The following is a 23,742-nucleotide window of genomic DNA, read 5'->3' on the forward strand; positions in this document are numbered from 1 at the left end:
TAACTACTATGAAATTATTACACGACGTAAACTGCCGCTTGCTCGTAATAAAAATTAATTACCGGTATTCATCAGGCCCGAAATGTTGTCCTTCCTGGTATTTTTTTTCGCGTAAAAAATCCCTAATTTGACGTACAAACTAACGGTAGGTAACCTTAATTAGGTAATATTTTCAAGAAAAAATAGATACGCCTTATATTATTTTTGGATGGAGGAAGTTGCGGTGTTTTTTTTTTTTTTTAATGAAAATTGAAATAATTAGAGCGAGATGAAAGTAAAACAAACAAGTTGACATTGATTTTTGTTGTTGAGCTGTTCGGACGCTCGCTCTGGAGGGAAGTCGAGATGAAATTTAGTTCAAGGTTTTCTTGCGTTTTTTTTAAATGTATTTTTTTATATTTGAAGATATGGTTATTGCTCGAAATATCAAAAAACAGTACATTTTCTCAGAATTATTCTTAAAGTCCATTCTCTTGGAATTATTCTTTAAAAATCACACAAAACAGTAATTTTTTCAACATTTTTTTCGTTAGTAAGTATACATTATATATAAAAAAATAACAAAAAATCTCAAAACTTTATCAATTTTTTCAAAATTATTCTTAAAAATACCGAGTTGTTTGGAGAATTTTAAAACATTGTCTTCCTTGTGCTCAGCATCCAATAGAGAAAATTTTACTTCAGCTAGCACATCAGTTGTGGTGGTTGTATCAAGAGACAAAATATACTCCGAAATAATCATTGAGTTCAGGCTCTGATGACCACCTGATATAGCATTGCAAAGTCCACATGTATTCAGGAATTGTGTGGAATCACTGAATGCCGACCAAGTTACCATGTTTTTTTCTACATTTTTAATGGTCCACAAAGTGAAAGATACTATGATCATTTGGAACTAAGGCTTTTGTGATTGAATCTGATGTAGAGGCACTTGGTTAACTAATCTTGGTGGTGAAGCGGGTAGGTCAAATAATTATTTTTTTCAAACACTATAAAATGAGAAAATAAAGCAAATAATGGTGTAAGTTGAATTTTCAATAACACTATACATACATATACACTATAGGTACTACACAATAATCCTTCGAAATATTCGCGGTTAATAAAAGCGAACATTTTCAGAACTCTGTAACGTTACAGTTACAGTTAACGATACAGAGTTGGAAACTGGCAACACTGAAGATGTCCTGTTGTCAAGTCATTCTTTTTCAATCTCACCAACATGGGTTTGGACTGGTAGGAGTTTTGGTTTTTGAGAATTGAAGGAAATGATATTTTTGTTCATTACGTTGTGTGGCTGATAGCTGTCCACAAATGATTAACTCATCCACACTTTTTTAGAATTTCTTTGGAATCTCCGTATCTTCAAGTATCGCGCATACCACATTTCGTAGTATTGACTAAAGAATCAGCCAGTGACTTATGGTCAAATCTGCTCCAATCTTTTTGGTACAGCATCAAGTTACCTTGGTCCTTCAAGATTTTGTGATAACCCATTGGGGTTATTATTTCGTTGCGTTTCCGTGTAGTTGCTTTTCGATTCGCCCAAAAACTCTGTCAGCTGGTAAGTACGAGTGCCCCACAATAGGAAATGTCACTATTATTGTTTTAAAGGAGCAAACTGCTCGAGTTTACATACACTAACAAAGTACATAGATAACATATCGCACTATTCTTGTTCTGCCCTGGGCACGAATCACAGTAAAGATGCAATTTCGAATATTTTCTTAATTTACATCGCGTCTTGATTCGCATTCAGAAATTTATTAGCGCCGAACAACTTTTTTTCGCGAGTTTTCTGATGACTTCGTCAGCATCATGGTGAGTGAAGGCCATACTATAGGGTGTTCAGGGACTGGCAGTACAAACTTCAGATTTGGATGTAAGTAACCCCAGTACGAGTAATAAAACGTACATAAATAAAGAAGTTGCCTATCTTGAAAATTGAAGGAGCAAAATATGTTTCAAAAGCTAAGAGTGAAAATCCAATTTTGACCATGGGAGTTAGTATAGTACTTTGAAAAATGAACAAAATTATAATTATATGTATTTGGATTATGACTTTTCGCCTACCCATTCAAATTGAAGAGGCTACAAATGATTTTTTATTTCAAAAAATTGCGACAAAAAAATATAGTCGGAAATGAATACTACCTACCTCAAAAAATGAACAAATTTTGTTATGATCATTTTTTTTCTTGCTCTAAAATTTAAAAAGTTTTTGAAGCTAAACAATTTTCGATTTGCTATAAATTTCCTTAAATTTACAATTTTTGAGCTCCAAAAACTTTTTAAAATTTCAATGTAAGAAAAAAAATGATCATAACAAAATTTGTTAATTTTTTGACGTAGTATTCATTTCTGCATTTTCATTTTTTTGAGATTGAAAATCATTTGTTTCAATTTGCAAGTTGGGCTAAAAGTGGTATCTAATATGTAATTTTGTTCATTTTTTAAGGTACTACCGACTTCCATGGTCAAAATTGAATTTTTGGTGTTGGATTTGGAAACGTATTCTGTCACTTCAATTTTAATGATAGGCCACTTCTTCACATAACCTTTTTCCTTAGTCGTATCCGATTGTATTCAAATCTGAAGTTTGTACCACCACTCCTCGGACACCCTTCAAAGAAGGGTGCTTGGGCTAGGTCCACACTGGACTAGCCTATGCACTCGAAAAAATGAGCAAAATAAATTTGAATAAATTAAACTCGATTCTCTGATTTGAATTCGATATATTCGACTATAAATATAAAGCATCCTATGTACAGTGGTTTGTATATTTAATACAAAAAAAAAAAAAAACAAACAAACAAACAACAGGCATAAATTGAAACAACCGCTTCAACGAGAATATACATTATGTGCACAGTACATTGCTCACCTACAACATTACCTATGTATGAGATTTAAAGATGAGAAATACAGAAACGAATAAAAACCTATGATTTTCTATAAGACAGATACAATTTATACAATTATAACGCAACATACTCCCCCCCCCCCTGAAGGGGTCACACACCTTTTTACAATACATACCTACAATATATTACGGCGATTACTTCTAACAACCAACTAAAAAAAAGAAAATTGACAACAAAAAACAAACCAAAAAATATATAGCAAAATTTACAATTACAAAAATTTTACAAAATTTGAACTACAATGTAGTAATTCTTAAAATTAAACTATCGATTAACAAACTATTTTACAACTTCAGTTTCACTGGTATGAAACAAAACTAGAGGAATAGCATGCTTTGTATTATATTTTTTGCTTAGGAATTCGTGCATATCATTATCCTGTATTTCAGGGTAGTTTTCTCTCCTTGTTTCATCAGCAATGCATTTGCGATGACGTTTTATGCACGTTGCAGTAGCTGAAGTGACCTTGACTGGCAGTAAACCAGTCCACCAGCACTGTTGCCTGCTGCCGCGAACAGCCGCATATTGTTGCAGGTAGCCACGCACCCTGAGCAGAGTTGGATTGTAGAATGTAGAATGTAAAATATAATGTAGAATATAATGTAGAATATGTAAAGTAGAATATAATTGTAGAATATGTAGAATGTAGAATATGTAGAATATGTAGATAACGTTTCTGATTGGTTGTTTTTTTTTTCATTTATTCTCAATTTTTCGAAAGAAAGTGAAAAAAGCAAAGAAATTCAATCTTTCTCGCCAATTTTTTATTTACAAAATTTTCAGGTTGGCTTCATTGTAGGTCTAGGTACCTATTTTAAAAAAAAATAAATTTCAAGATAGGTATAATAAAAAATTAAATCAAGTTTCGAATTTTTGGTTCTGAACCCAATCCCCTTATCATTTTATTTTATCAAACACACAAGTCACATAACATACTAATTATGACCATTTGCAGACAAAATATCTCAAAAATCCGCCATATTTGAAAACTAGCCAATCAAATGCGTTATCTACATAGTTTACATAATATTCTACATATTTTACATATTTTACACGTAGAATATATATATTCTACATATTCTACATATTTTACACAAAAATGTAGAATATTATATTCTACGTGTAAAATCCCAACTCTGGCAGGTAGGCATCCCCTGCAAAGGTCTTTCAGAGTGAGCATACGAGTGAATCGGAACATTATATGGGCACTGATGTTCAGATTTCGCGATTGCTTTCACTCTCATTGAGGCTACCTTCCTCCTTGTGCTGGGAGGTGGTAGAACTGTTGGTGTTTCCTGCTTGCTTGATTTCATTGGTTTTTCTCCAGCGCCCTTGGCTAGACGATTCCTCTTTATATCCATTTAATCTATATCAATAGCTCTATTATTAGTAGTTCAACCTGTGAGTCTGTAAATTCAAGTTCAGAGCTCTGGATTTCTAAAAACTCCTCTATAGCATCGGCCATTTTAACACTGCTGGTAGTGCTGGTTGGTGTAACTAGATGATATATTGGTTCAGCTACTAATGGGTTGGTATGTTCATTGCTTCAGCATTTGCTCACTCTTTTGCGATTGTCTCTGCTCTTTTAGGAGCGTTCTTTGAATTGGACCTTCTAACATAATGAAATGTAATCCTTGGGTTTCCCAAATAAGAGACAGTGACAGAACCAGTCTCTTTTGAAAACGTCACATCCTCTTTGGGTGGTGGTGCGAATGGGTTATTGGGGTTTCGGATCCGCAACAGATATTCTCTTTCTTCGTCCACGTCGATCACGTGTACCTTTCCTTTAACGAAGTCTCCTTGAGTTGACAATTCATTGCGTTCCATGGGTTTTTACCACCATCTTCGACTAAGAGCACTTCATCCTTAATTCCAGGTCTCTTATCAGGATCTCTTTTAATCCTGTACAGTCTTCTTATGTTGGATACTCCGATGCGTATCTTCATTTCGGCTCCTATGGGATTTAATTCAAGCTTGAACTGAGACACTGCTGCTCCCTTGACAATAGCGAATGAATCGCCTGCTGGATTTTTACCCTCCAGGTTTCCACGTACAGGTTTCAACGCCGTATTGTGATGTGAATTTTCCGTCCACATACCAGGACATGTATTCTCCAAAACCATTCTTGAAACCGAACGTTTTTCCTGGACAAAGATTAATCGATATCAACTGCATACTTCTAGCATGTAAGCTGTATGCATTAAATGCATCATTGTCGTCTGCCACAGCAATCCAGGTCATGGAATCGTCGGAGGAATGTAGAGTTACCCAGTCAACACGTTGTTTATTTGCCCTATACCTCGTGCAGCATAATCCTAGAGTAGTTTAAGCTGCATTGAACATCCCCATCAACATTCCAGGGAAAAACATAATACAATAAGATAGCTATATACGTATATATATGGTGTCAGGAGAGTGGTGGTGCAAACTACAGATTTGGATACAGCCGGGTAATTACTACTGAGAAAAAAGGTTATGTGAAGATGTTCCCTATTTTGAAAATTAAAATTGCAAAATACGTTATAAAAATCTAAGAGGCAATATCCAATTTTGACCATGTGGGTCGGTAGTATGTACCTACTTTGAAAAATGAATAAAATAACCTATTATGAGTTTTTGTCCAACTTGCAAAGTAAAGGGGCTACAAATGATTTTCAATTTCAAAAAATCGCGATTAAAATTTAAGAAGTTTTTGAAGCCCAAATTGTGAATTGATGAAATTTTTAGTACCTAAATCAAAAATTTTTGAGCTTCAAACGCTCTTTAAATTTTGGAGTAAAAAAAAATGATCATAACATTTGTTCATTTTTTGACTTAGTATTCATTTCTGCATTCATTTTTTTCATCGTGATTTTTTGAGATTGAGAATCATTTGTAGCCCCCTCAATTTGCAAGTTGTGCTAAATTCGTAATACGTAATTTTGTTCATTTTTCAAGGTACTACTGACCTCCATGGTCAAAATTTAATTTTTGGTGTTGGATTTTGAAACGTATTTGTCCCTTCAATTTTAATGATAGGTCACTTCTGCACATAACCTTTTTCCTTAGTCGTATCCAGGTGTATCCAAATCTGAAGTTTGTACCACCACTCCTCGGACACCCTGTATAGAACGTTATTAATGCGTAAATTTGAAATTTTTGACTGACTGGTTGCTGAAGTGAATATTTGCTGGTATCTCGGATGTCTTTTAGGGTGTATTGTACCTTACCAAAAAAACTTGACAGCTCGATCTCGATTTGTTTCATCATGTACTCATACTTTTTGCAAATATAGATACTAATCATTTGATAATTAAATTTTGTATGTATGTAAGTACATGGTGATACGCAACATCGATATGCCTGGTTCTTTTACTCTCGACCTTATTCACCATTGAAATGACCGCATTTGAATCAAAATATATTGAGATCGTATCAACCCTAACACCGATTTTGACAAATAAATCTTGCCAGGATACAGCTTCCTTACTAGCCATGCTAATCGCTACGTACTTATGTACTTGGATTCTGCGGAGGATGTAGAAACGCAATCTTGTTTTCAAACATTCCAGTCGATCAGATTTCTGTAATGGAAAGGTTCACACCAGATGTTGATTTGCGATCTACCTTATTCTTATTTATCTAACTTTAACAGTTTATCTTTAAATTTTGTCAAACACAAACTTTTAAACAAAAAAGAAAATATTTACATTTTCAACTGACCAGAGTCATGAAGCGAATTCACGCTGTAACATTGCGTAGCTTGTTTGATTCTAGCACTCGCACTCAAATATCAAAAGGTTGCGACATTTTGGTGAGAACCTACGTATACTTTCAGTCTTAGCTCCATATACTGAAAGCTCTCTGTACCTACACTATTGAAAATCGCGGTTTTACGAAGTCGATGTGTTGATTCATGAAAAAAACACAATGGCTTCAGGTATTGCATCAGTATAATTATAGCCGATCAGTTTCCCATTATTGTACTGGCAGCATCAAGCTCCTCTTGAGATCAAACTTCCATCAAATGGTTTAGGCCACGTTTAAACTCGCATAATGTTAAATGCTCGTTGTATTTTTGGAACACGCAACGTTTAATCTTTACTTTCAGTGATGAGCCGTCTTACCTACTCCGCGCTCAGGAATCTTGTACAGGTTCACCCTGAATATACAAAGCTAAATATTTACTTTGTAAATGTTTGAACAATTCTTTTTCTGAATCGTTCTTTTGCATCTGCATTCGTGAAGTCGACTGTAGGTTCGAGTAGTTTCTGAAGTTTCTCGATAATAACTTCCCAAGTAGATTTTTTATCATCAGATTCGAATTCATCTGTAAGAATACCTGAATATTTTTCAATAACTGAAACTTAACGATATCGTATTTATTACAGTAGTTGTATTCACTTATTCAGGAACTGGTCGGGGTGAATCGGGAGTCGTCTGGTTAAATTCGACTGTTAGATAGTACTGGAGGAGACGAACAAAAAACGTCATTATAATAAGTTGCTTATCTCTTAAATTGAAGGCGCTACGTGCTTCGCAAAACCGGAAATTTACCAATTTTGAAAAATTCATCAAAAATGAGAAAATGTTTGAACCATTCAAATGATGCCACTAACCCATAGTACTCGGGTAGACGAACAAAAATGTTATTATAATCAATTGTTTGTCTTCAAAATTGAAGGGTCAAACCTGATTCAAAATTCCCAGATTTCGAGTGCCCCAATTTGAATTTTTAAATTGTGTTTGCGCCTTCAATTTTGAAGATAGACAATTGGTCACAATAACATTTCTGTTCGTCTACTCATGTACTATGGGGTTAGGGGCATCATTTGAATGATTCAAACATTTTCTTATTTTTGATGAGTTTTTCGACTAAAATTGGTGAATTGGTGTAATTTGTTCAATTCGCAGCCAGTAAGAAAATGTTTGCATTATTTATATGATACACGAAACCCACAGTATCAGAGAGGATGAAAAAAAAAATGTTATTATGACCAATTGCCTACCTTCAAAATTGAAGGCACAAATACAATTTGAAAATTCAAGTTTTGAGGCACAAAATTTGGAAATTTTGAATCAGGTTTGCCCCTTTAATTTTGAAGACAGGCAATTGGTCACAATAACATTTCTGTTCGTCTACTCGAGTACTATGGGGTTAGGAGCATCATTTGAATGATTCAAACATTTTCTTATTTTTGATAAATTTTTCAAAATTAGTAAATTTTGAGTTTTGCAATCACGTAGCGCCTTCAATTGACAAGATAGGCAACCAGTCATATTAACTTTTTTTTGTTTGACTTCTCGAGTACTATCTTACAGTTAAATTTAACCAGACAACTCCGGATGCATCCTTATGAAAGTGGTTCAGTTTTTAATGTATGTACCTACGTACCTACCTATTCTTGAAACTTACCAAATTTTTGGGAACCTGCTTAACAACATACTTCATAATTTCAGTTACTAACTATCGAGTGGTTTGGCCAATTGGACAGGGTACCTTATCACACTGTTGAAAGCAACATGATTTGTCATTTTATAAAAAAATTTCAAGAACTACAAATTGCCTTCTAGTACGATGAGTATCTCTACATCAACTGTTTTGTGCTTGGTCTTTCAATGGTAAAACGTGATCAAAATTCAGCACTCCTGATCAAAATCTGGCACTTTGTCTTGATTGAAATATGGCGTCTACGTTTAGCTTTTGCCGTTGAACCTGCTGTTGCAAAGAGATAGGAATGCATTCTTGAGTAGCTGTACCTATTTACAGAAAAATACGAGTAGATCTATACCATGATGATAAGGTTGCTGCATTTTCTGAGCCATCCGGTTCTTGTTGCAATGTGTCTTACCTAGTTTTTCAGTCTGGATCATTCTACTCCCATGCTGTCTTCTTTGTAAATGACATAGAGGTTTTGATTTGATGATTTGCATAATTCTGCTACATATTACATTCCAAATACGCAGCGTAATTCAGCTATAGAAGTACATTTTGTGACATTCTTATTGCCCCATCATGGTTTCACAAAGTCAATGCGTTGATTTCGGACTACCCCAGACTAATTCACACACAGATTCAAAGATATCCCAAGAAATCTTGAATATCTGATCATTGTAAAAAATTTTCCAACTTGATTTGCTCTTCTTGAATATAATGGCATGATTAAAACTCCAGGTAATATTTGGTGGTACAGCTCCAAAACTATTACATGTATAGTAACACTCCACGTCATCAAGGGTCAAAAAATTTCTCCAAAAAGATTATGTTGAAAATGTTCTGTCAAAAATGACTATGGAAGAATGTTTGAAATGTTTTGGAAGATCTGACTTAGATGAAACAGTGTTAATCTGTCTTTTTAACGCAAATATTTCTGGATTCTTGGTAAGTACATAAGTAAACGTTATGATCTTTGTGTACAACTTTTTCTAAAACTTCATCATGAAGCGCATTATGCTTTTTGCCATAAAAAAAACAGCATGCATTCTCGAAGACATCTTTACAGCAGTAAAGCTTGCCATCATTTTTAAGTATAATTCAAAAAAAAAAAGTAGCACATTAACAATAATATTCTTCAGAAAAAAGCATGATAAAATAATACATACTTAGTACAAATACAAATGGAAAAATAATTTTAAAGTGATAAAATAATTACAATTCTAAATTTTAAAAACATTTTGGTTTCCTTCAATAAAGGTCAAGTAGTGAAATCTTATTTTTTTTTTTTTTCAAAGAAAGATGGACGTGTGAACACTAATTTCAAATGGTGCAATTCTTTACAAATCTTTAGGTCATTCTAAGACAGCAAGCAGGAAATGGCATCGGCGATCACGTCAATTAGGTGATAGATTTTATTATGTACCTTGAGCGAGGGTGATCTGTAACAAGTGTTCTATTTAAGAACAAATAAGGGTTCGCGTACGTCTATGCAACATGTATGTATGTAATAGGTCATAGCTAGTCAGATAATATCTCTCAACAACAATGTGATCTGGATCATAAGAAACAATTTTTCTAAATCACAATGAAAATTGCCCCTGAAATCGTCACGAAATAATTTGTTTATAATCACTCACAAAAAAATAATTTGAATTCATACTATAAGAAATCACCTCAAATTCGTGTCCAACGCTCTTAAACTAGGAGTCAACTCGTCATTTTTCGATTTTTTCGCATTATTTTGCTCCAAATTGGCGAACTTTCATTTTTTTAAAATTCTTATTTGCTTTATTTGTTTAAACTGGGCCTCCTTTAAACAAAAAAGTTACGTATATCAAATGTTGTTCAGCATTTCGAGTTCATGCTGGAATGCAGTGGTTTCGAATATTAATTTCTGTCTTTGTTTATTTTACTCAAATCAAGCAAATTGGTTTAGAAAAATAGGCATACGAATACATAAAATCTCTCGATTCCAGTAGTATTTTGCAATGCTGAACAATTTTTGTGATTATCATTTTGTTTGATTGAAGGCGCCGTTTTCAAAATAGAGTAAGAAAGAATTTCGCTAAAAATGGAAATTCGTCAACTTGGTCTAAATACCTCGGGATGATGGTAATCTAATGAGTTTTCCTCTAATTTGAGGTCACTGAACTGGAAATTAGATTTATGCATATTTTAGCACAGATGCGAAACCATAGGAACCTCATCATCTCATCAAACAGTTCTCTCTAAAATTCATCTGTAACCCTCAAATAGGTATACATACAATTTTTTTTTGTTGAAAAAAATAGTGCACAGTTGCTTTGTGATACGAGTATAATATTCTCATGTATCTACCTATGTACCTTTCAGCATTTTTTTGGCAAAAAAAAAACTAAACATTTTCATATTTTTGTACAGAACTGCCTTTAAATCTTGTTTTTCACTTTCTCAACGAAAATGTGTAAGGTAAAACTTTTGTCAAAATTGAGAAAACTTCAAACTTTTTACCAAAATTTTCAAAAAAATATAAAGTAAGTTTTCACCAAAATTTGTGGAAATCCATAGTTTCTTTCATGAAATTTCCCCAACACTTTTCGCTAAATTTTTGAGCAAAACATCACGAAATAAAATATAGATACACAGAAAAAATGTCATTGAAAATAGCTACGTTTTTTATTGATAAAAAGAAGTATCCCATTTCGACGAATTTTGGGATTGATAAATAATTATGTGTTTGCTCGGGCACGTGAAGAACGTCTTTTAAACAGTGGACGCCCCCCGTTTCAGTTTGTACAACCAGATCTCCAAAGGTTTGTACTTTTCCATTAATCATTTCATCCTTTACTTTTTTTTGATTAACCAAACGGTTTTGGGAACAAATCGAGTGGTTGCTGCAATTTAAATCTACAATAAATGACATTGTTTCGTCTTGAGTCCGGGAATACCATCTCCACAGGAAAATTATTTAACGCTATCATTATCTGATAAAAGTGTTGCTTAGAGCTGAAATAATTATGGTACCTAATTTTCCAAAGTCTCACTTTCTGTCAAACACTTATCAAAAAATTGAGTTTCCCAACAAAAATTGCCGAAATTGGACTTTTTTCAGCAAAAAAAAAACTACAAAAATTTTCATATTCTTGTCCAAGTACGTACCAGCTTTGTATCAACATTTCTGAAAAATATCGCTACCTTGCCTAGAATTGAGAAAAATATTACGCTTACAATTGAAGAAGTATTTTAATGATAAACTTACCTGCACATGTGTTACGAAAGAAGACTGCTGTTCAGATATCATTGGCCTTGATATACCAGCCGAGGTTCGTTTTACTGAGACAGCCCTCAACAAGTATGGGAGAGTGAGAACTAAAACACCGTCTTGAAATACTGAAATCACAATTCCAAAAAATCAGTAGAAAGTGGAAATGATGCTGTATGGTTAAACTGCACAATGTATCCTGTTATGATTACTTACATTCATTCAAGTTTTTAGCATTTGTTACCGATTGCCACTGATCTTCATTCGAGTGTAAAGATGGATTTCGTTTGGTTAAAAGTAGGTCAATAAGTCCACTTCTGTACTTTGCCCAATTTTCCAGAAATTTTTCGTTTTTACCAGGTTGGAGCTTTTCAAAATCTAGAGCAAACTGTAAAAGAAAAACGTTAGAACTTAGAACCCATAAATTAATGTCACTCTTGAAAGTACACGTATGTTTCTAAATAGTGTTGCATGGTAATAACCTTTTCTTGTTGGACAAAATTCTTACACGAAGATCAAAAGTGTTCAATCAGCATTTTTTTACTTCATCAAGTGGTTCAATATTCTCTTTCAACCACGTCGTTATTACTTTGGGAATCATTCTTATTTTCAAAATAGAATTTCTTTCAGTGCAGCACCCTCATCCTCTCATCAAACAGTTCTCTCCAAAATTCATTTGTAACCCCCAAATAGGTACATACAATTTTTTTTGTTGAAAAAAATGGTGCACAGTTGCTTTGAGATACAAGTATAATATTCTCATGTATATCTATGTACCAAATTTCAGCTTTTTCTCTTGCCTTGAGCCCAAAATAAACCCCAAAAACACGTTTTTCGTTGAAAAATGAAAATGTGTCAATTTTGTAGTTTTATTTTGAGCCTCGCCTATTTACTCAAATATTTCACTTATCCCTAATCCATCGTTTCATTGGTCGATGTAGCAAATGCGAGTAAATCGTTAGTATAGGTAAATCTATATACAATTACCAGATTACTTTTTCAATCAGCGAGATACAGATACAAGGTTATTCGTTCTCGGTACCTAACCTACGTATCAAAAACTGCTATGAGAATTTTTCTTTCGAATATCCGCCGAGCTTCATTCTTCGACGACAAAAAAAAAAGAAAACAGCGAGAAAACGAGAATAAGAGAGAGAGGAGGCAAAAGCCACCCAAAAAATGATAATCCTCGAAGCGAAAGTTTTTGTCAATGACATATAGTTACAACTCGGTGATATCTTATCGTTTCGAATATAGCTTTAGAATAGTGTCGGCTTCCAGAATACTATAGTCGAGCGCAACTAAGCCTGAAAAGTGATAAGAGAAATTGCGGAAAATTTACCGCGTATTAGCTGTCTATACGAGTATAACGTGTCCTGGAAAAATAAACTTTTTCTCATTTAATGTTTCAAAACAAAAATACGTTCGAGTCCATCGTAAAAAAATTTTTGTCATTGTGCTCGTCGAGTCGCGTAAAACGCCAGCCACACAACGAGAGTGAAATACTCGTGCTCTTCCTCTCTCCTCTCACTGTGTAGAAGCTTCTGCACGCGATAATCATAAAAGCATTTTCGTTATTATTTTTGTTCAATGGGTTCTCCTCCCCCCGCCTCTTCTCTTCCCTACCGATCATCTTTGTCACTTCTTCGTGTAGGTACTAGCGAAACGTACGAGGAGGTACACTGTAACGTGGTAGATTAACGGTGTCATTTTAAAACTCTTGTAATGTGTATTGGTTATCGATCAGGAATTGAAAAAAATTCATTCCTGTGTGAAATTTCAGCTAGTTAACGTCGTCGTGTTATCGTATGTACGTACGATGCAAATGGGTTTTTTATTTCCTAGATACATTTTAATGTATCTGGTACTTTGTACGTATATGCTTGCGAGTTGGAAAATTACCATTTTTCTAGTTCAATTGTGGGGGGGGGGGTATTAGAAAACTCTGCTCATGTTCATGCGATTTTATGCTCGGAAAGTTGATTAGTAAGGATGAACGAGGACTAGAAGAACTAGAAGAACGATCAAGGCAGATCTGAACTTTCTTGGGTTGTTCTTCAGAAAAAGTAAGGTGAACAAGTTGCCTATTTCGAAAATTGAAGGGGCAAAATATGTTATCATTGTTATCAAAATCGAAAAGCCACAGTCCAATTTTCACTATGGAGGTCGGTACTCGGTGTTTACATCGTGAATGACAACATTGATCAATTCAATCATAACTACCTATAATGTATAGATCATTTTCATTATTTTAAGTTATGAATAGGAACTATTTTTTCTAAATTTTACTTCAATTTACCTAGTGAACCAGAAAATTGTGCGGAGATTTTGTCAAAATTCCAAAATTGGTCAACATCATTTGGAGAGACTGGGTATACTTTGGCTTTTTTACCCTCAAATAAAATGAAGTTGTAGAACTTCTTCAATTCCTTCTACAAAATATATAATTTTCAATTTCCAAGGACATTTTTAGAATAGATAAAAAGAAATAATAAAAGTAGGTAGGTACCTAGAATTATCTATGTATCAGAATAAAACAATAAGTATTGAATGAAATTTTGAATACCTATTACACCAATGTACACAAATGTTTATGTAGCCAGCAATTTGTGGCAGTTTTCAATGAAGTTTGGATCTTTTGAAACTGTAAATTTGATAAGAACTCTCAATGACTTGTTTTCTTTATTCTAATTTCTAGCACGCTAAATTGGTGATCAATGAATCAATTTTCGAGTGAGAATGGGAAAAAATATAGTATAAAACTTGTGTGAGGAGTGCGTGATTATTGACTCGCACACTTCTTACTCTAGTTGTACATAATATATTATTAATTTCGAAAAAATCGCGATGAAAAAAATTGATGCAGAAATGAAAACTACGTTAAAAAATACATAAATTTTGTTGCGATCATTTTTTTTTCTCGTCAAAATTTGAAAAGTTTTTGGAGCTCAAAAATTGTAAATTTAATAAAATTTTTAGCAAATCGAAAATCGTCGAGCTTCAAAAACTTTTTAAATTTTAAGAGTAAGAAAAAAATTAGTCGTAACAAAATTTGTTTATTTTTTGACGAAGTATTCATTTCTGCAGCTTATTTTTTTCATTGCGATTTTTGGAAATTGAAAATAATTTGTAGCCTCTTCAATTTGCTGATGTGCTCGTGTTCGTTATTCACACTGGTTATGGCTGTATAATCGTTTGAATCTATACCATCGATATTTACGACCGAATTATTTATTTTAAATTTCAATTCAAGCATTAAACCGAAACCTTTTTTCAGATTTGAAACCGTACCAGACGAAGAAATCGAGAAAGAAAAATTACTTACTCCGTAATTTCGAAAACGGAAGTTCTATTATCTGAGTTGCACGAAATTCGAAAAAAAGACGATTAAATCTATCACACGTAAGTTTATTTAGCTTTTTATTACCTATAGCACAGCAAAGTAAAATCTCTTGCTGGAAATACTGAAAAAGACAATCAACGCTCCTGGTTGGAAATATGTATCGTGAATATTGAATCCGATTCACAACTGTAGGTATAGCTGAATTGCAGTGTTGTGAATCAATTTTTTTGCTATTTCAATTTCTGCAAAAATTACCAAAAAAAACACTACCTATCTTACCCTCGGTTAGGTGCTTCTGGGTATGGTTAGGTGCTTCTGGGTATTCGTATTCATAGTGCCATGGATTCAAGCATACATGATCGTTGAGGTTCTGTAGAGCTGCTATTCTTATACGAGTATACTTGGAAACCAATGCATCTGTATTAATTGCTATCTGCTCATTATTTAACATTAAGTACTTTCGTTACTTTTCTTTGGTTTGTGTGCATTGATCAATGTAACAACTGCAAGAAAACATGTACATCGGTCCTCCAAAGGTACAGCTGCAAGATTGTCCCGAACAATTTAAAAACAAACGTAACTACTAAGTACATATAACCAGCAATTTCGTATTGAGAATTTGCTCCTTTTTGACCTGGCGCAGCCAGTAAATTCTCAGTACAAGATTTTAAACGCAAATAGATTTCGATAAATTTTGCACTAAGAAATTCGTCGTGAAAAATTCTATAAAAATCGTAACAGCCCCCCCCCCATCCACAAAATTTATCGATTGATGCGTGAAAAATAACGTAACCGAAAAATAAACATGAACAATTAAACATTGATAACAAAAAATCGTAACAAGACCAATAATGACACGCGAATTCTATAAAATAATCGTAATTATATTCGATAACTTTACTAATCTTGAATCGTGATGCAAGCATTGATCCGCAGTACTTCGTACTTCGCCTGAAACAAATTTCATGCACAAAATTGAAATTTAATCAGGAAGAGAGGCACCTTCGGTATTTGATGATGTTACCTCTCAATTCAGACCTCCTTAAGATATCGGCTCGGTAATCCTGTAAGTAGTCCAGAGGTAGGGTCACTACTTGTACTCGGTTAATAGTTATTCGTTCACGACAAATGCTACACCTGCCGTATCCTGCGCGCCGTAACGCACCTCCGTAAGACATTTCAGAACTGCTTATATTTTTTTCTAAAAATACTTATTGAACATTTTTGTGAATCTTTGTTTGAGAGAAAACCAGATAATCTCTCAATTTTTTCGAACAAAATGTATAAAATAACGGATAATTACAATGAATCGTAATAAACATAACGCTCCAAATCTAGAAACGGTCAAACAAAGGGTACTCGAAATTTTATTAATATTTTCAAAAAAATTTCGAATAACTTTTAAAGGGGAAAAATTGAATTTATGTCGCTATAGGAGAGCTTTTTTTCCATAAATCGCTAAATCACGTTGGAAATCTAAAAACAACATTTTTCGTAATAGTCTACACAAACCAAAAAAAAATTTGAAACGTAAAATTATTCTGGTGATATCTAAGGCCAATGTATTGCGATTGTTTGAATGAGATTTTCAGACAGCACGTGGAATTGATTACTGAATTGGAAATCAGACATAAAATTCAATTTAGCTATGAAAAATAGACAACGGGTGATTTCAATTTTCACCTGATGAATATTGTTTCACGACTGATATTTAGATTAGATTTTATGTCTGATTTTCGACTCGATAATTGACCCTGCGTGAGGTCAGTAAATCTCATTCGAGCAACAGCAAAGAGCAGGCCTCAGAAATCACTAGATGAATTACTATTTTTTGTAAATTTTAATTTTCAAAAAATTGAATCAGGTATCAAAAAACGTTGTTTTAGGATTTCTGAGGTGATTGCGATTTGTGGAAGAAAGCTATCTCGGTGACATGAATTCTCATTATTTCGTTTATTCATTTGTCACCTTGAAGAAATTGAAAATATTTTGAGGTATATTTTCAAAAGTTGGAATTTTTTTCAATATTCAAACACTTTGAGCATTCTCAATTCATATTTTCTGCTGATGTAATTGTTGAGGAGCCAAGTCCTACAATGCAGTCAGCAAATTGAACGTTTTAACCAGCTATTCAAATCAAAATTGGTTTATAAGAGGGCTCGTTATCAGCCTGTACCACAAATACTTACCATCTTCTGCAAATTCAATATTGAAAAAACAATAGGTTTCCATGTTGAAGATAAGAATTGGGGAAATAATACAGCAAAGGACCATGCTCAATTAATAAAATAAATAATAATTGAACTTTTTCTATTAAAAAAAAAAAAAGGAAAAATCAATACAAGGTTTTATTTAGATTGATTTCAAACAAATGCCTCCAGAGGATTATCATCTAGAAGTCATTCAATTAGACTCTTAATCTCAGGGTTGTGGGTTCGAGCACCATGTTGGGCGCCAATGATAGAATATTATCATGACGTGAGTGATGTAGTGTATACACCCACTTATTTACATACCTATGTAGTTGCTGATATAAAGCAATATTCAAAATACTCACTTACCTGGCTGGGGTTACGACAACACAACACAATAAATTTTACACACCCAAGAAATGTTGAATAGGGGTAACGGCCCTATTCTTTTACCCCCCTAAGGACATATCTTGAAATTTCTTCTGACCTAATGAAGCTAGAGAAAAACTGAAAAGCGCATTGAAATCAGCAAACATTCGTTGACAAGATTCAGTGTTTGCCAAAAGTTTAATTTCATTAGGTTCGCCAAAAAAAAATATTTTTTGCAAAAAAACGAGTTCGCTATTTTTTTTACCCCCAATCGCTATTTCGTTTACCCCCATTCGCTATTTTTTTTACCCCCCAATTTTTTTTGTGTTTTCAATTGTAACAACGTAATTCAACGTTTCCTAACAAATTATTAATTAATCATGCCAAAAAGTGCCCTTTCCGTTTTCATGAGTGTATTCATTGCTTGAAAACATAATTGAGAATAAAATTGAGAATTTATAAAGATTATTTGTGCAAATTTTCAACAAAAAAATTTAATACACGTATTTATGGGCTCTAAAATTCCTGGACCACCAGATGAACGCATTTTTTTCACAAGAAACTATTTTTTGCGGATATAAATAGTAAAAAAATTGCTGTGAAAGTTCCTGCTCCAATTTTCTGTTTCCATGTTACTGTTATACTTAAGGTTTTCAATTTTGTAACAGTTTTTGTTTCGTTTGCTTTCGTAGACAACCTATATTAGAGAGGTATCAATCATTTATTCAATTTTTTTGGTTAATTGTTTACATTGATGTAATCAACTGTAAAAAGTGTTTTTTGGACAATATTTACAAAAGTTCAGAGCTGTACATTCAAAACTTCCCCAAAAATGAATAAAATTGGTATCACGTCTTTAAACGGTCTTCAGCGAGCAAAAATTCTGAAAATAGTGGGGGGTAAAAAAATTAGAGAACAAAAATTAATATGGATTTTCTATTTTTTTACCCGGTAAAAAAAATAGAAAACTGGGCTTGAATCGTTCCCCTATTTTTTTACCCCCTCTAAAAATTTTTAGAAAACAATTTCGATGAAAAATAACTAGCTCATCTAATAGACCAGAGTGTGTAGAATTCAGCGATGTACTCACGAACTCATTTTGATGGAAATTAGTGTGTCCAATCCTTAAAATCAAAACACACTTTTTTAAAATTTTGTTAAGAAAATCGACTAAAATTCACATCACATTTTTCGAAGTCCCCTGAACCATGAAGATTGAATGGAAAATGCAGTTTTTCAAGGGCATTGTGTTCCAAAAGAACCACAAAACATGTTGATATGGTTTTCAAATCAATTCATGACTTTGGTGGCTTATTTTTCAGAAAATTCTCGGGGGGGTAAAAAAAACTAGAGAGGGTAAAAAAAACTGGGCCGTTACCCCTAGTATTTATTCAATATTAAATCAAATAACACAATTAACCCTCTCGGAGCTCTATGAATCAAATTAACTTGGGGGTGGGATACTGAAACATTTACACTATAAATAGTACAACAACTTTTAACCAAGGGCCGGAGCTCTTGAGATATAAGCGCATATTAACTTGGTCATTCCCCCATGATAAACTAAAAAGAACGAGTTGGTTCAGTTGCCACAGAAGCTGCTAAGTCTATTTGGCAACTATACCACGTCATTGTTACCAACCTAACCACCTTACACCGGTGATGGAATGGTTAACTACTCTATTTAACATTACGTTATCAATAAGGCATATCCCAGTCTAACAAGAAGGCCAGAGCACTGGTTTTCTGACGTCACAGAAGGGGGCAATTACAGCTGCATTGTTTTATAGGATACTGCCCAATTTCTTAGTTTTTCTTGAATAATTTTTGAATGGTTAATGCTACAGATTTGAATTAAAAACCAGCTTGTGTAGGAAAAAAGTAGATCATTTTTCATTCTTCAAACACCTATGTGCTCCATCAAATTTTCGATTTATCAAAGTTCAAAGTTTCAAAGGTTGCAATTTTTTTACACTTACCATTAAATTGATACCTATATATCAAAATTTTGATCGAGCAGATAGGTGTTTGAAGAATGAAAAATGATCTACTTTTTTTCCTCTACATGCTGGTTTTTAATTCAAATCTGTAGCATTAACCATTCAAAAATGATTCAAGAAAAACTAAGAAATTGGCCAATCTCTTCTCCTATAAGATAATGAAGCCGTAATTGCCTCCTTTTATGACGTCACGTAGACTTTTCAGAGGTAGTGTTCAGGCCTTCTTGTATAGGAGGTATTGCAACAAATACACTTACTTATGATATAAAAATCACGAAATAAGAAGAAAATGAAAGAATTTATTATTTCAAAAACAAAAGTTGACCTTGACAGGTTCAAAGTTGTAGGATAACTCCGGTAAGTAATACACATCGTTCAGCCAATACACTTTGTTGTATTCAGCCAAACTCGCAATGTACCGATACTTTCCTTGGTTAAAAGGACATCTCTATGAGCTGAGATAATTGTTTCATCAGCGGTTTTTTCTTCATTCAAGATTCCTTAATGTTTGATATAATAGCCATAGCCGCTCCATTGCCAGTCAAATTCTTGCTGGATGGTACCAAAGATTTTGAATTAGCATCGTAATTGAGCAACAAATTTACAATAACGCGGAGATTTGGTTCATTTCTCGAATGAACATTCTCATCTTGGTTAGCATAAGGAAATTCAATGACAGTTTCTCTTCTAAATAAACTTAGCAAATGATGTCTCATATTAATTATTGAATAAGATAATTTTGTCACATCTCTTTTATATAATCGACTGGTTGCAAAAGCTATGCAAATACCCCACAGTCTTTTCCATTGGTTTGTTGTTGAACTTTTTTATACATAAACTGAAGATTTTGAATGTTTGTACTTTTTTGTAGAAAAATCTCCTGATTCTGAGTAACAGTATTACAATTCAAACTATCATACACATACTTACATGATATATTTTTTTGCCATATTCAAATAAAACCCGATGACGTACATCATCCATATCAGCCATTGGTCCATCAGGTAATATTTGCAAAAATGTAGTACGTGCAGCAATGATAGCTGCTTGGTTTTCGGACTTATACCTTTTGTTAAGTTCCATCCAGAATTTGAAAGGCGTATTACACTCCGGAATTAGACATAATACAGAATTATCGATGTTATGAACAAGTATGTTTAAGGCCTTAGCCAACTTACGGTCACTCAAAGTATTATTTTCGAGAATACTTATTTGTAATTCTTTTGATGCAAGAACGATCTTAATTCTTCTTTTCCAGGCCACAAAATTTACGCCTCTAAAACCCATCAAATTATCGCCGCGGTCGCCTGTACCAAACATTTCTACAGAATCAGAATTGGTGTGAGGTGTACTGTCAGAGATCCTTTCAGGTGAATAAAATATATGAACTCGATGCAGTAAGTATAGTACTTACTGCCTGGGATAATAATTAGTCACTCGATATATTTTGCACTGCTCTTACCTTCTGGAGATGACTTTCACATAGAAATTATACACTTCGGGAACCAAAACAAGTTGACACTCGCGAAAGTATAATAAAGTTTATTTAATCAATTGAAACAATATTTCTTCAAACAAAAGTAACACAATTATTAAGAAAATTGTTCAACATAAAAATTATAAGATTATTTTTAACATAAAGATTCAACATTAACCGGAAACGAAATTGATTTAATTATACGAGAACGTACGTTCCTGCTGCGCATTTTACCGAAAAAGTATTTGTCAACAACAGATGTTGTTGACAAAATGCTTCAGAAATCACCAGCCAGTGATTTCTGCACTTCACATGTACACCAAATGTCGGCATGATAGTATCTCACATTGGAATCGGATGAATCGTACGAATATTCACTAGCGTCATCGGATGACTCGTCATTGGATGAATCATTGTGGGAACAAGGAGGAGGCGGAGGATTTGGTGGCAGATTCGACAAAGAATCAACCGGAGTAGACACAGAATCGTCAACAGTATCAACAGGAGGATTTAGAATTTCACCAGAACCAGATCTAGGACCGGTGGAATTACTACCAGAATCGCCTTGCGAATTTAACTCAGATACGTCGTCGTTTTTACTCGATACTACTAATAGCCGACTATTTGTAGGTATTAAATAAGGTACGATTAACTTCCTGGCGCAGCCAATAATCTATAATACATAACCGAACGTGAATTTAAATAAAAACAAAAATTTGGAAATAACGTTACAACACGACGAACATACGTTAACAGTTATGATTTACAATTTTACCAACAATTTACAGCAATTTTTTTAGAAAATTCTAAATAAATTTTTGAAAAATTTGAAAATAAAAACAACAAATAAGTCATGAAAACTTTTAAAAAATATTAAAATCATGAAAATTAACAAAATATTTTTTTTAAATCGCAACACATGATGAAAAAAATAAAATACCAAAAAACATGCAAAAAAAATCACACTTAGCTTAGCTACATCATAATCACAACAAACACTTCAATAAGAAAAAACTTTGAACAACAAATCAAAGTGATAATAACACTTTTAAAAAATGATAAAGCAAAAAAACAACGCAATTTTTTTCAAATTGAAGAATCACAATTAGCTTACCTACATTATAATCACCAAAAATACACACTAGAAAGTTTTTTCCAATAAAATTGGTAAAAAATAGGTCGTGAAACATCATCAAAAAAATAATTAAAAAAACTACTAAAAAACATTCAAAAATAAAAAAAATATTCACAATTAGCTTGGCTACATAATAATTACGACAAAGACACTCAATTAGAAAACAATTTTACCACCAAATTCATACTACGTAGTTTATAAAAAAAAATAAAATAAAAAAAAATAATGATGAAAAGAAGTAAAAATGAAGAAATATGGTGGAATATTTGATATAAAAAATTTGAAAAATGATAAAAAACAGCAAAAAAATTTTTCAATTCGAAAATTGACGAAATATTCATACTTATATAGTTACTTACCATATCGTAATTACAATCACAACAAATGAAGCACCTATGTTCACTTGAAAAATCTGTTCAGCACAAAATCACTTTTATTTATGAAGGAAAAAAAAGTTGTAAAGTGTATTGAAAAAATATGGTTGGAATTTTGTAAAAAAATTTCAAGAAATATCAAAAAGTTGAAATTCTTATGAAGTTTTACATTTTCATTAATTTTTTCTCTTTGAAATTTATTAGTACCTACCTAACCTATCATGGTATTAAAATATCTGGTGATTTCTATATTATTATTCAGTCCATTTTGCTCATCTTTGTTGGCTTCCTCTGAGGGAAGTTCCAGATAAAGTAAATCCTTATCACTAGATGACGATGTTATGTAAGACACAGCAGGCGTAATTGTGTCATTGTCACGAATTTTTGTCAGTTTTTTTTTGTCTACCTCGTTTCCTATAATACATATATTTTTTCACTGGTTCTACACTTTCAAACTTGACGTTAAAATTTCTCTTCCGCGTGTGCTAATTAAAGAAACTCGTTAAGGGTATGTTGATTTATTATACGAACAATCGCTACAGGGGATGTGTAGGTTTGTCTGAGAAGAAAAATGAACCTCGAATTATATGCACCATATAACATCCCTGTGTACTCCAGTATCGCTGTAATTATTCGTTTGCTTTCCACTTTTTCGAAATGCAACGATGAATTTTTTCATTACCTCGAGGTAATTACGAGTATTTTAATATTTATAATTTATCTGAATGTAACTTTTTAGGAAAACTCGTTTTGTCGATTTTTATTATTCGCTGTTTCGAGAGGAAATTGTAGAATTTGTCACTTCTTCTGTTTACTCGTTATCCTCTTGCCCTTCATTGGATGTTTTCTTTAATTTTTTTCCTTTCGAAAAACACCTACTTACCTCAGATTTACCCTCGCAAGGCTTCGATGGCGATAAAATCTGCAAATTCGTATCCCGATTAAGGACCAACCCTCGCCTATTATTTTCATATCACGTGTCGACTCGTTTCCCAACGCGATTGGGGTTTTGGTATCCGTCGATTTCGGCGAATATTTGCAGTCTCCTCCACGTGTACTGGGAACCCTTTCTAGATGCTTTTGTTGGAAAATTACTTAACAAGTTTCGCACTTACGTGATAGTTTTTCTTTAATGAAACTCTCCTTTTACCCTGCGACCCTCGCTTTCGGGTCTTTTTGCAACACTGATTACAACCACTTATTCGTCGCGGTTTATAAAGTTGTAAATTTGAAATTCGTACTCTGGTGTAGGAGAAATGGGCGTAAAGTCA

General features: G+C 33.3%; 1 long non-coding RNA gene across 1 annotated transcript in view; it reads left to right on the top strand.

The window, feature by feature from the left end:
• LOC135839316 (uncharacterized) overlaps positions 1–23,742 on the top strand; it is a 143,261-nt gene that overhangs the window by 80,933 nt on the left and 38,586 nt on the right. Inside the window, exon 4 of the long non-coding RNA XR_010557573.1 lies at positions 14,859–14,983. This is a non-coding gene — a long non-coding RNA (uncharacterized LOC135839316). The remainder of the gene's footprint in view (positions 1–14,858; positions 14,984–23,742) is intronic.

This window comes from Planococcus citri, chromosome 3 (assembly GCF_950023065.1).
Source record: "Planococcus citri chromosome 3, ihPlaCitr1.1, whole genome shotgun sequence".
Classification (NCBI taxonomy): Eukaryota; Metazoa; Arthropoda; class Insecta; order Hemiptera; family Pseudococcidae; genus Planococcus; species Planococcus citri.